The sequence below is a fragment of the Trachurus trachurus genome, assembly GCF_905171665.1.
Source record: "Trachurus trachurus genome assembly, chromosome: 17".
Taxonomy (NCBI): Eukaryota; Metazoa; Chordata; class Actinopteri; order Carangiformes; family Carangidae; genus Trachurus; species Trachurus trachurus.
In genome coordinates this window covers 23,920,140-23,930,525 of record NC_139900.1, presented here as the reverse complement: position 1 = coordinate 23,930,525, position 10,386 = coordinate 23,920,140, and positions in this window count along the sequence as shown.

The window sequence follows — 10,386 nt, the reverse complement described above, 5'->3', positions numbered from 1 at the left end:
GCTCTCGTGCTTGTGATTTTCTTCCAGGCTTCAGATATACAGCACATGTGCTCTAACAAAAACGGCGTTACAAGGGAGCAGCGCTGGTAACTTCATGACACGGTAGTATAGAGGTTAACTTATCTTTAGCCCGAGAGGTCAAAGCTCACTATTAAAAAAGGGCAGATGTCGCTGAGGAGGCTGGTGTGGAGGAGTGGTGCATGAGGCGCTGGGTAAATGTTGTCAGGGATCGGCCTGCAGTTTGCCAGAGCGGGTGAGGGGGGAGCGGGGTGAAGAGAGGAGGTGTGCCAGGAGGTTAAAAGCGGGGTCAACTCTATACCATGGTGTTATCTGGACACCTCTCCACAGCTGCCAATCACAACCTGCGCTGCGGCGAGACTGATGACCTGTCACCGGCGGCTTTAAACAAGGATTTGGACGGAGGTTCAGGCGCTGCAGTCATACATGCTCAGGAAATGTTCCGGCTCTGTTGAAAACCTTGTGCAGTGGCCTCTTGGTCAGGGTGGTAAAATGTTCCTCCTGCATTTGTCGGAGGATGTGGTTAAATCTCAACCCGAGCAGCCTGAGGCTATACGCTGGTGAAGTAACAGTGTAACACCACCGGGCAGTTTTTTTTTTTCGATCGGCGTAATCAAGCACTAATATTATTCTAAAAACACAAGTGTGCTTTTGTAGAATAGAGTAAATAATGTCTTGTCACGGATCTTTAATTGCGCTTTACTTGGTGCCTGCTTGGTGCCTGTTAAATGGCCAACAAATGCTTTGCTCACTTTTTACAAGGGGAGGATGGCCTGCGTGAGTGCGTCTCACTATAACAGTCAGTAACATGAGATGGGGAACCACACAACCGCTAAATCAGTAAAATGGGAACCCAGAGTCACTGTAATTTGGGAGAGAGCTGGTTAACCACTCCTCATAATGGATGGTGTTTCTGTTTAGCCTAAGGCGTTGTAGCTGAGGTCATATGCAAACAAGGCAAATCCTGGGCCTCGGATATTTTACAGTGCAAAACGTTTCACTCCATGTATAGTACTTAATCAGGTTCATGAAATCATTGAGACTCAAATTTTTTTTATCATTTATCTTACACATGGTAAAGATGGTCCTCATAAAATGTGTTTTTAACTGGCTACACGAGGTTCTATAATTAGAGTCTATTAAAATATGTGATATTATACCCATTATAAAGGCCCAAACTGTTGCACCACACCCTTCATCTACTTTATGTGAAAAACACAGCCAATTAGCTGCCACAGACTGTCTATTTATTAAGGTATTTGAGTATTTGCATAGAATAATATAATACAGCTTTCCATAAACCCTTGTGCTAGTCTACCAATTTGCACCAAAAGTAGTTTGGGATTTGTTTTCTTAGTTTCTTAGTAAATGCTGTGTAGCATTTGTGAAATGTATGGAAACTGCATGGAGTTAAGTGGTCGTTTTTCATTCTCCATTTGTATCTTATTCCAAATATAGGACATTGTCCATGAAGGTTCTCATTGAGAGCTGGTTTATATACCATGTGATTTTACTATAATGTTATTATGTGATCCATCCCATTGCTCCTTCCAGTGAATGGGTTCAGTGAAACAGTTCCATTATAAAACCAGAGCATGAATACAAAATGCTCTCTATGTCTGTGAGTTTTACATGTGATGTAAACTGTGTTTGTTTCCACACTTAAAAAAAAAAAATCTTATTTGTTTGTTTAGTGGTTGCTAGGCTATTCATTACACTGGATTAATGTATCCAGCTTTGTCTATTTGTCACAATAAGCTTCTGAACGTATGATTTTCATATTTATGACCACAACTTCATGTCATTTTCAGGATATTAAGATGTTAATCAGTAGTGTTGTTTCACCTGTTGCCCTTCATTTGCATAGATCCCCATCACATTCTTATATGCATCTACATTTTTACCTCATTGCTCTCACAGACACGTCCATTAGCCAGTAGACATTCACAAACATCTGTCAACAACCAGTCAAATATCAGGCAAATATGGCATTTATACTTATATTTGACATTTATCTTACTCATACAAGAAGAAAATAGCAGATATTACACTTCTTCATGAAAGGAAAAAGGATGGGTGGTCTCAGACCTTGCTGTGTATCACTTTAAATTTCATGTCTTTGACGGTAACACAGTGAACATAAAGATGCTGCCCTGGGCTGTGGGAAACAGAGATGGAGACGTTTAATTGTTTTCTGACATTTTAATCAACAAAATCATTCTCATTTGCAGTCCCACACACCGTCGTCAACGTCAACGTCCGTCTGTGTGGTCATCTCGGCTCGACCACAGCCGTGTGTCCATTGTTACCTTGCTTTATTTCTTGTGAATGTCCCTTTAAAGGATTACATCATCCTCTTTGCTCCTTTTTTTTTTTTCTTTCCTTCGCCACATTTCACATAGTTCAGCCTTTTCTGCCCAGAGACAATTGGTTAAATCACCAGTGTATAAAACACTGCCACCTCCTGATCCACAATACCACTGCCGTCTGTGACGCCGACACACCTTTCAGTGGCATGTGTAGTTTGTCAGGATATTTGACATCGTCCATCATCACACATCAACCTGGACCACAGTGCACAGACAAACTCTGTCTCCGTCTCTGCCCTGACCGACGGTTTCATTATCACATGACATGCAGCTAATTTTTCATCAGTGGGAAGAAAATGTGGAACATATGCGAGAGCTTTATGTTCATCACTAACCCACTCTGAGTTGATAATGTGCATGTGTGGGTGGGGCTGTTGTGCCATCTAGTGGCAGAAAGCAGGAACAAACAACTCCTTCTTTGCAGCTGTTATACTATGAGATCCTCTGCTGATATTTCTCAAGATCCTTATAAAACCTCAGTTTGCCTTTGCCCTTCGATGACCGGAATATGTCATGGATTTTATTTTTTTTTAATCATGTGTCCGCAGCAGCAGTGTGGTGTCTCAGTGGTCTTTTGTGTTGCAGACCGGCTCAGCTGACATCCACGAGTGTGTAACTTTAAGAGATGGCCTGTATGAAGGCTTAATGTCCTCCTTTGTTAACAGCTCCATAAAAACAGGTGCTGGAGGGGAAGAGTGTTCAGCACACAGAGATTTGGTTTGATTTTCTATGATAACGATGAGAAATCTTCACCTTATCTGAGATATTTTCCCCCCATTTTTTCTGTCCTCTTCTGTATTTGTCAAGAGATTGTTCCTCAAATTTACCATCAGTCCATTTGATTTAATGTCTAATAAAAGGATAATAACAATAATAATAATAATGATAATAATAATAACAATAATAATAATAATAATAATAATAATAATAATAATAATAATAATAATAATAATAATAATAATAATAATAAAAAAGGATAATAGAGGGAGATGTTCATCAATGTACTGATATTCACTTTTTTATGGGAAAAAAAAATAGGAGGAGAATGAAACAAGCAAGATATTCATGGGAGGAAGCAGACAGACTTTGACCCTCAGGGGAAAAGTGTTCAGTGGTTTTATAAATAACATCCAGTAACAATAAGTATATTCTGCTCAGTGTTTATTCTGTGTCACAACATATAAGACGATTAATCTGTTTTCCATCATTATAAAACTGATCAGACAAAGAAAGCTTGCAGGAGGATGTGCCTCCGCCTCAGTGTAGTAAAGCTGGTGATTATCCCGCGGTGCCGTGCTGGATGTGATACACTGCCTCATTTATAGTCAACTTGGTGCTTGTGTCAACAGGTCAAGTAGGTTTTTTAAGTTCAACATCACAATCAGCGCTGCAATTAGTTTTCCTAAATCTTCTTGAAAATTTGAAAATGACTGATTGCTGATCACATTTTTGCAGCCTGAATCAATTTCACAGGGAAAAAAGGTTATATGTGGAAATGTCTTATATATAATCGTATATGTCTAATCTGTCATATGATCAGGAAAAAAAGAAGTACACTAAAGAAGATCCATGGCTCTTATTCATTTTACTTTTTTTTTTCTTTTTAGCCATCACCAGGTTTTCACAAAGAAGCTGCAAATACCACCGGACCCCTGCTGTTTGGGAATCACGATATATCAGACCACACTTTCTTTGCCTGATCCTCCTGCTGGGAGCTGCATTGAGAGTTCAGGTTGTCTTTGGCTCAATTTGTCTTAACACAGAAAAGCTTCGTAGACACTTCTTCTGGTTTTAAATCCGGCCTTTTGGCTCAGCTCAGTTATTCCTGTAGAGGTTCAATAGTTCACTATAAAGATTCAGTTTTGTCACATGGTGATGATGTAATGCTAAAAGTGCAGCACAATCCAAAGGTTGTATATCAGTGCAGTTTACCTGTTTCTGCTTCTGTCCTCATAGTTAAACACAAGAATCCAGTCATTCATCTCCGTCTTTCCTTCCTTCTGCTAATGAAACCTTATAGGAAACCACTGTCCTACCCTCCCTCCGCACATCCTACTCTTCCCTTTACAATTAAACTGTTGCATGTAAGCACACAGCTTCATTACCTCTTGGAAAAAGCTGAAGAAAAAGGAGGCGGCATCACAAACACTCCCTTCCTCTTCATTGTTACCCTGCTGTGTGTGAGTGGGAGCTCTCGGGCGTGAACGGGACACTGGTCAGGTGCACCAACTGGCACAGCAGCAGGGAGCCGTGTCTCCTGTCAGCCACCAGCAGGCCCTGGATATCTGCCACATCTGCCAAGTCAGAACAAACATGCTGTAAAAAGAACAAAAAACAAAAAACAAATGCAATATGTACTTTGTATTTATTGTGCTTCCTGTTAATGCAGACAGGAGGTCAGAGGAACTCAAGGAGGCCCCAGTTCCTTTATTGTCAGGTGGTTACACATAATAAACCTTTCATTTTAGGTGATGTATCCATTGGCATAGTAAGTCTTTAGTACGCAGTGTCACTTTTAATACATTTATATTTGAAGAGTTCATTTGCAAAAGCAGATAACTCCGTTTTAAAAAAATTCTAGAATCTTCATTTTTTTTTTTTTTTTTTACATAAGGTTATATCAGTCAAACCAAAGTTGAGTGATTTTGAGATGTAACAAAACAGACATATCTCAAAAAAAATAAAGTTTTATTGAAAACAACACTATGCAAAGAATAATTACAAAGCCTCAGCTCATTTTTTTCAAAATGGCACTTATCTGCTTTTGCAAATGAACTCTTCATTTCTGTTTACAGAACTGAAGAGTCATAAATCATCAGAGATTTATTATTAAAGTGGATTTAAAGTCGGTGAGTAATTAACTCTGATCTATGGAGGCTGACCCGGCCTCCTGTCCTCTGATGGCAGAGCTCCAGGCAGGAGACTGAGCGCTGACCTGCGCTAATGCCGTCACTCACTCCTGCCAACCCCCGAGGTGTCATGTTGCTTTGACACCCAGAGGATGGACAACAGTGATCACACATGAACGACAAGGACACAACCAAACAGAGTCCGCTGCAAAGAGACACACACTAGGATCTGTGATGCTGCTGACGCAGGATATACACTACTTACAAAAAGTGAGGGATATTTGACTTTTGGGTGAAATTTATGGAAAATGTAAAAAGTTCATGCCACAGTGATATTATATCATGAAGGTAGGCCATTTAAAGGGACATTGTGTAACTTCTCCTGTTATCTATTCACGGAAATTGATTATTTCATTCAAAAGTATGTTTTTCATTAATCTCTGCCATGATCTCGCCATTACAAGATATTGTCACGTGTATTGTTTTGCCTCGTGCTGACCGACCACTTGTTTACATAGAGCCTTGTTTATGCCGTTAACGTGCAGCGGCTGTCGTCCGTCTGCCCGATTTCACGTGAATGCAGCATGAAAAATACGATTGCGATATACACAAAGTACCTTTAAGAAAGTATGAAATGGTAATTTCTTCATCTCAAACAACTGATTGAAACAAAAGCTAACAACAGTGCTGGGTATACCAAAACAAAAAATATCAGTGTATCAATAAGTTGTCATGTGGCCAAAGAGCGTCCACTTCTCTGCATTTCTGTGACTCTTCCAGTCTCTCTGTGTCTCTGTCCAACCTGCTGACACTCTGTGACACTCTGAGCTCAGTGGCAACTTCCGTCTGACAAACATCCCATCGGCTGTAGCCTCCACATGTCCAGGTTCTGTTGATGGATTGTTATACAGGTGTCATCTTGTTCTCATGATGTCAGAATGTGAACGGCATGATGAAGACGACTGTTTCAATACAAACTCTCATTGGACCAAAGCATTTAGTGGTCGATTCATGGATCAGACACTTGTTGTGATTTTTGCACAGCAGCATGTTATGTTGAAAACATGAACCGTTGGACATGTGCATTTAAAAGTTTAGAGAAGGTCAAATTAATAAGTACTCCTGTATAGTGCATTTTTGCTGCATTCTGAAATGTAATCCAAAAGCCTAATATCCCTAACTTTTTGTGAGTATTAGTGCATATTGTGTGTATTATAGGTGCGTTTGCAGTAGCATTGTGTTGGTCCTCGGACAAGATTCAACCTGGTTTCTTGCTAGATGCTGCTAGAACATCTGTATCACCCATTCTGTGAGGAAGCTTTTTTTTTTTTTTTTTTAAACCTAATTGATAGGTATAGTAGGTTATAGATGTGTACTACAGTTAGATTAAAGCCACATTGTGGTATATGCACATTCCAATATTATATCAAGAGTTTATGCAGATTTTTCTCCTGATATTTCTGGGATTGCAATGACATTTTCATCTAGATCAAATGAAATTCTTGTACAAATGAATGAGACAAGTCATAGTTTCAATTGTTAGCTTACTCAACTTCATCAGTATTCATCTTAAAACTCTGGTTAAGGCACTACCTATGAAATTCTGTTTGTGCCCTATGTAGTGGTGATGGTAATGGGGAGTGATGGAGCCAATCAGTGACTTCATCCAGCAGGTGGAGGCATTGAGCCACATTGTTAAAGGATTTATTGCTGGGAAACACTGACGGGCAGTGTTTGCTACAGGTAGGCCTCATCATGTTATGCCAGAGTGTTTTGTTATATTGAATGTAACTGATGTATATAATGTAAAATCTGTTTTATAAGTGGAGGTGTATCAGTGTGACCCGATCATGTGATTGTGTGTAATAAGATATATTGGTGCTTTTCTGCTTGAAGGGCTCCTCACTGTTTTATTATGTCAGAAATATTTGCAGTCCATTCACACGGCTGTGTGTCTGATACCCAGAATGCAACAGCAGTGCAACAGTCATGTCAGAGTAGCTGCTCATGGCTCTTTCTCCTTGCTTCTCCTCTGTCCTCCTCTCCTTTGCTAATCCCAGCTGCCGTGACCTCTGACCCCTGCCTGGCTTCTTATGTAAGGAGCTGGTTAAGAAAAGCACACGGACGAGCAGCCTGTGGTCTGTTAGGTAAGCTCATAAACACTTACTACCAGGATTCAAAAGTAACAACAACAGCCACAAATAAACCTCAGGAAGTGGGAAGAGTAAAGGCAGAGAAGACGAAGGTGTGGACTTCTGGAAAGTCTCGGTTTTATAAGACTTGGTGTGATTCCAACTGGAAAATATTGCAAGTGACACTTCCTACACATTAAACAAACATTATGAAGTAGTCTGCAGGGTTTGTGTTTCTGCATCCGATTACACTCCCTGACTTTTCACTCACCTCACTGACACACAATAGTCTCTTGGCATGGGAGCACAGAAACAACAGAGGGAGGGAAAACACAGGATGTGTAAGGCTAATGGCCAAATTTGAATTTGTTCCTCTTTTAAAAAGTGCATGACCTCCGCTGTAGAAACATCACTCCACCCCAACACGCAAACACCGGTTTTGGTGACTTTTTCTGACTGCCTTCCCCATCTGTCCCTTCCCTACGAGGGAGAGGGTGAGTCACTCGGCTCCGGCAGCAGCCCAGCGCACGGCCATTAAAGCAGCTGAATAATCAGACCATCGCTTTCGCCAAAGCCTCTCTGTTTCCCTGCTGAAGTGAGACACTCACGTCGTGGCAAGCAGGAATAGTTTGTCCTTTGCCACTCTCTCTTTCTTCTTCCAGGCTACGATGCAAGCCCCCTCCCCTCCCAGTGAGCCTTTGCTATGATTACAGCTGACAGTGTGTACTCCGAGGTGGTGGACACACTGTCGTCCTCCAGTGTGACACATTTTCAACAATAGAAACAATCTTGCAGTTATGTGGAGAGTCAATATATTCCTCTTTTGTTTTTCATAACGCCACAGACAGTCGTTTGTATCCAACTGCAAAAGCTTGAGAGTCCCCCCCCCCCACGGAACAAAATCCATCCTACTAAAATTGGACAAATGATTTCTTCTTGGCGTCTCTGTGTTTTCAGCACTAACTGCAGGCTTTTCACAGTGCAGACCACATTATTCCGACACACTGGCTGAAACTCGAGTGTCTCTCTGTTCCCGCTTTAGACTGCTTTCCTTCATATTTATCCCAAATAAACCTTACATGCAGGTTCCAGTGGGAATTCTTGCTCATCTTCATCTTCTATATCCTGCAGGCTACCCCACGGCTCAGTGTGCCCCACTTATCCTTATTATTCAAAAACAACATCTCCTGCAATATAATGTCATTGACATGTGGTTTTATCTCCCTTTAAAACCCTTGAAAACTGGTTTCTAATCTGAGTTTGTGTATGCGTTTCTGTATAATATCATGTAAAATAAATATTCATGCTCTATAAGCAGCCGTCCTACCTGAGAAAATTGGGCCTTAAAGTTCAATAATGCTAATAGTTGATCATATTTCAGTAACTGCCTCCAGGACATGGACTATGGAGGGGCTCAGATCTTCTGGGTTTCCATCTGAATGAAAATCAACCAAGTTCAACCTTGGTTATCACTTAAAGGTGCCCTGTGGACTTTTTAATGACAAAGTTTCACAACTACGTGACACAATCTCCTCCAGATGACTGTTTTAGCTCTGAAATAGAAACGATCCGTTCATACAACATACCTGAGAACGCATATAACATCATATACAGTAGGCATAATGCTTGTGTAAACAGGAAGGCTGACCTGCAGGAATGTCAATCCCTGTCAATAATGTAGATTACAGGGATAGTTGAATAAACAGTAAAGGCTGTTGTAGAGATAAAATGCAAAATCTAACTGTACAACAGCTGCTAGCAAAGACAACAAGGTCAGTAGCATTCGTAATTCATTATCGATGTTGCTTTGGCCACTGGAAGTCAAGATTCATGAGACCTAATCCGGAAGGCATTTCGCTAAATTTCCATTTCTGCAGAGTGTATCTAGTTTTGAAATTAAAATGGGTCACATATCTGTGTGGAAGAAGCCTCAGTCACTCATTTAAAACAATAAATGTGTTTCCTTTCTTTTTGGTAATTTTAAAACCTACATTTTGTACATCCATGCATACTTGCCTTGCCTACTTCTTCTTCCTGCCTGTGGTTCGGTGGTACATGGTTTCTTGGCACTTTAACACCACCTGTAGATCAGAGCATTGGTGTGAAACCATTGGCAGGAATGTGTATAGCATCAGCTGTATGTTCATCCACACACACACACACACACGCAAACAAATCAGGCTCCCACTCATAAAAACCTTGTTTCATAGCTCTATAGAAACATATTGTCCTTCTTAACACTAGATTATACACAAGAAATATGTCATACACTGACAATGACATTTCTTGACTTTAGGTTTTACAACTTTCTTTTTGTCTTAGAAATGTATCCAAATAAATAAACGCCATTAACTAATATATTGTGGTACCACTTTTAGGTGTAACACCCACACTTATCCAAACCACTGGTAAAGAATCACCAACAACATGTGAAAAAAGAAACTTTCCTCCATTCACTGGTTTCCTCCTCTGCATGATCTCACCCCTGCGTATGTGTCTGAAATCCTTTCCCTGAGAAACCTGAGGCCCTTTTATCAGGGCTTTTATCTGACACACACACATACAGGAACAGAATCATATGGTTCAGTAGCTGCTTGAAAATCATGAAATCCCCTTTCCTCTTTTGTTGGGTGATTTTTTTTTTCCCTCAACCTATTCAAAATTTCAACAAAGGACTTAAAACACTCTCCCCCTGTTTGGCTTAAACTGTGCCTGACCTCATATTTTTTATCCCCCGATGTACCTGTCCAGCTTTTTGCCTCCTCTGTCCCGTTCAACTAAAAAATGTAAATAAAACTTAAAGTAGGTTTGAGGAATGGTGCAAAAAAAAAAAAAAAAAAAAGGCCATTAAGCACAGAGCTATGTCAGATCCTGTACATTTAAATACAACCTGATTATAGGAGCTGATGTTTTGCTAAATAGTTGATTATCTCATGTGAGGCCTTGTATATGTATCCAGTTGTCTGTGGTGTGTGTTTGAGGCGAGCCTCAGCCGAGAGGTGCTAAGGCATCAGGGGA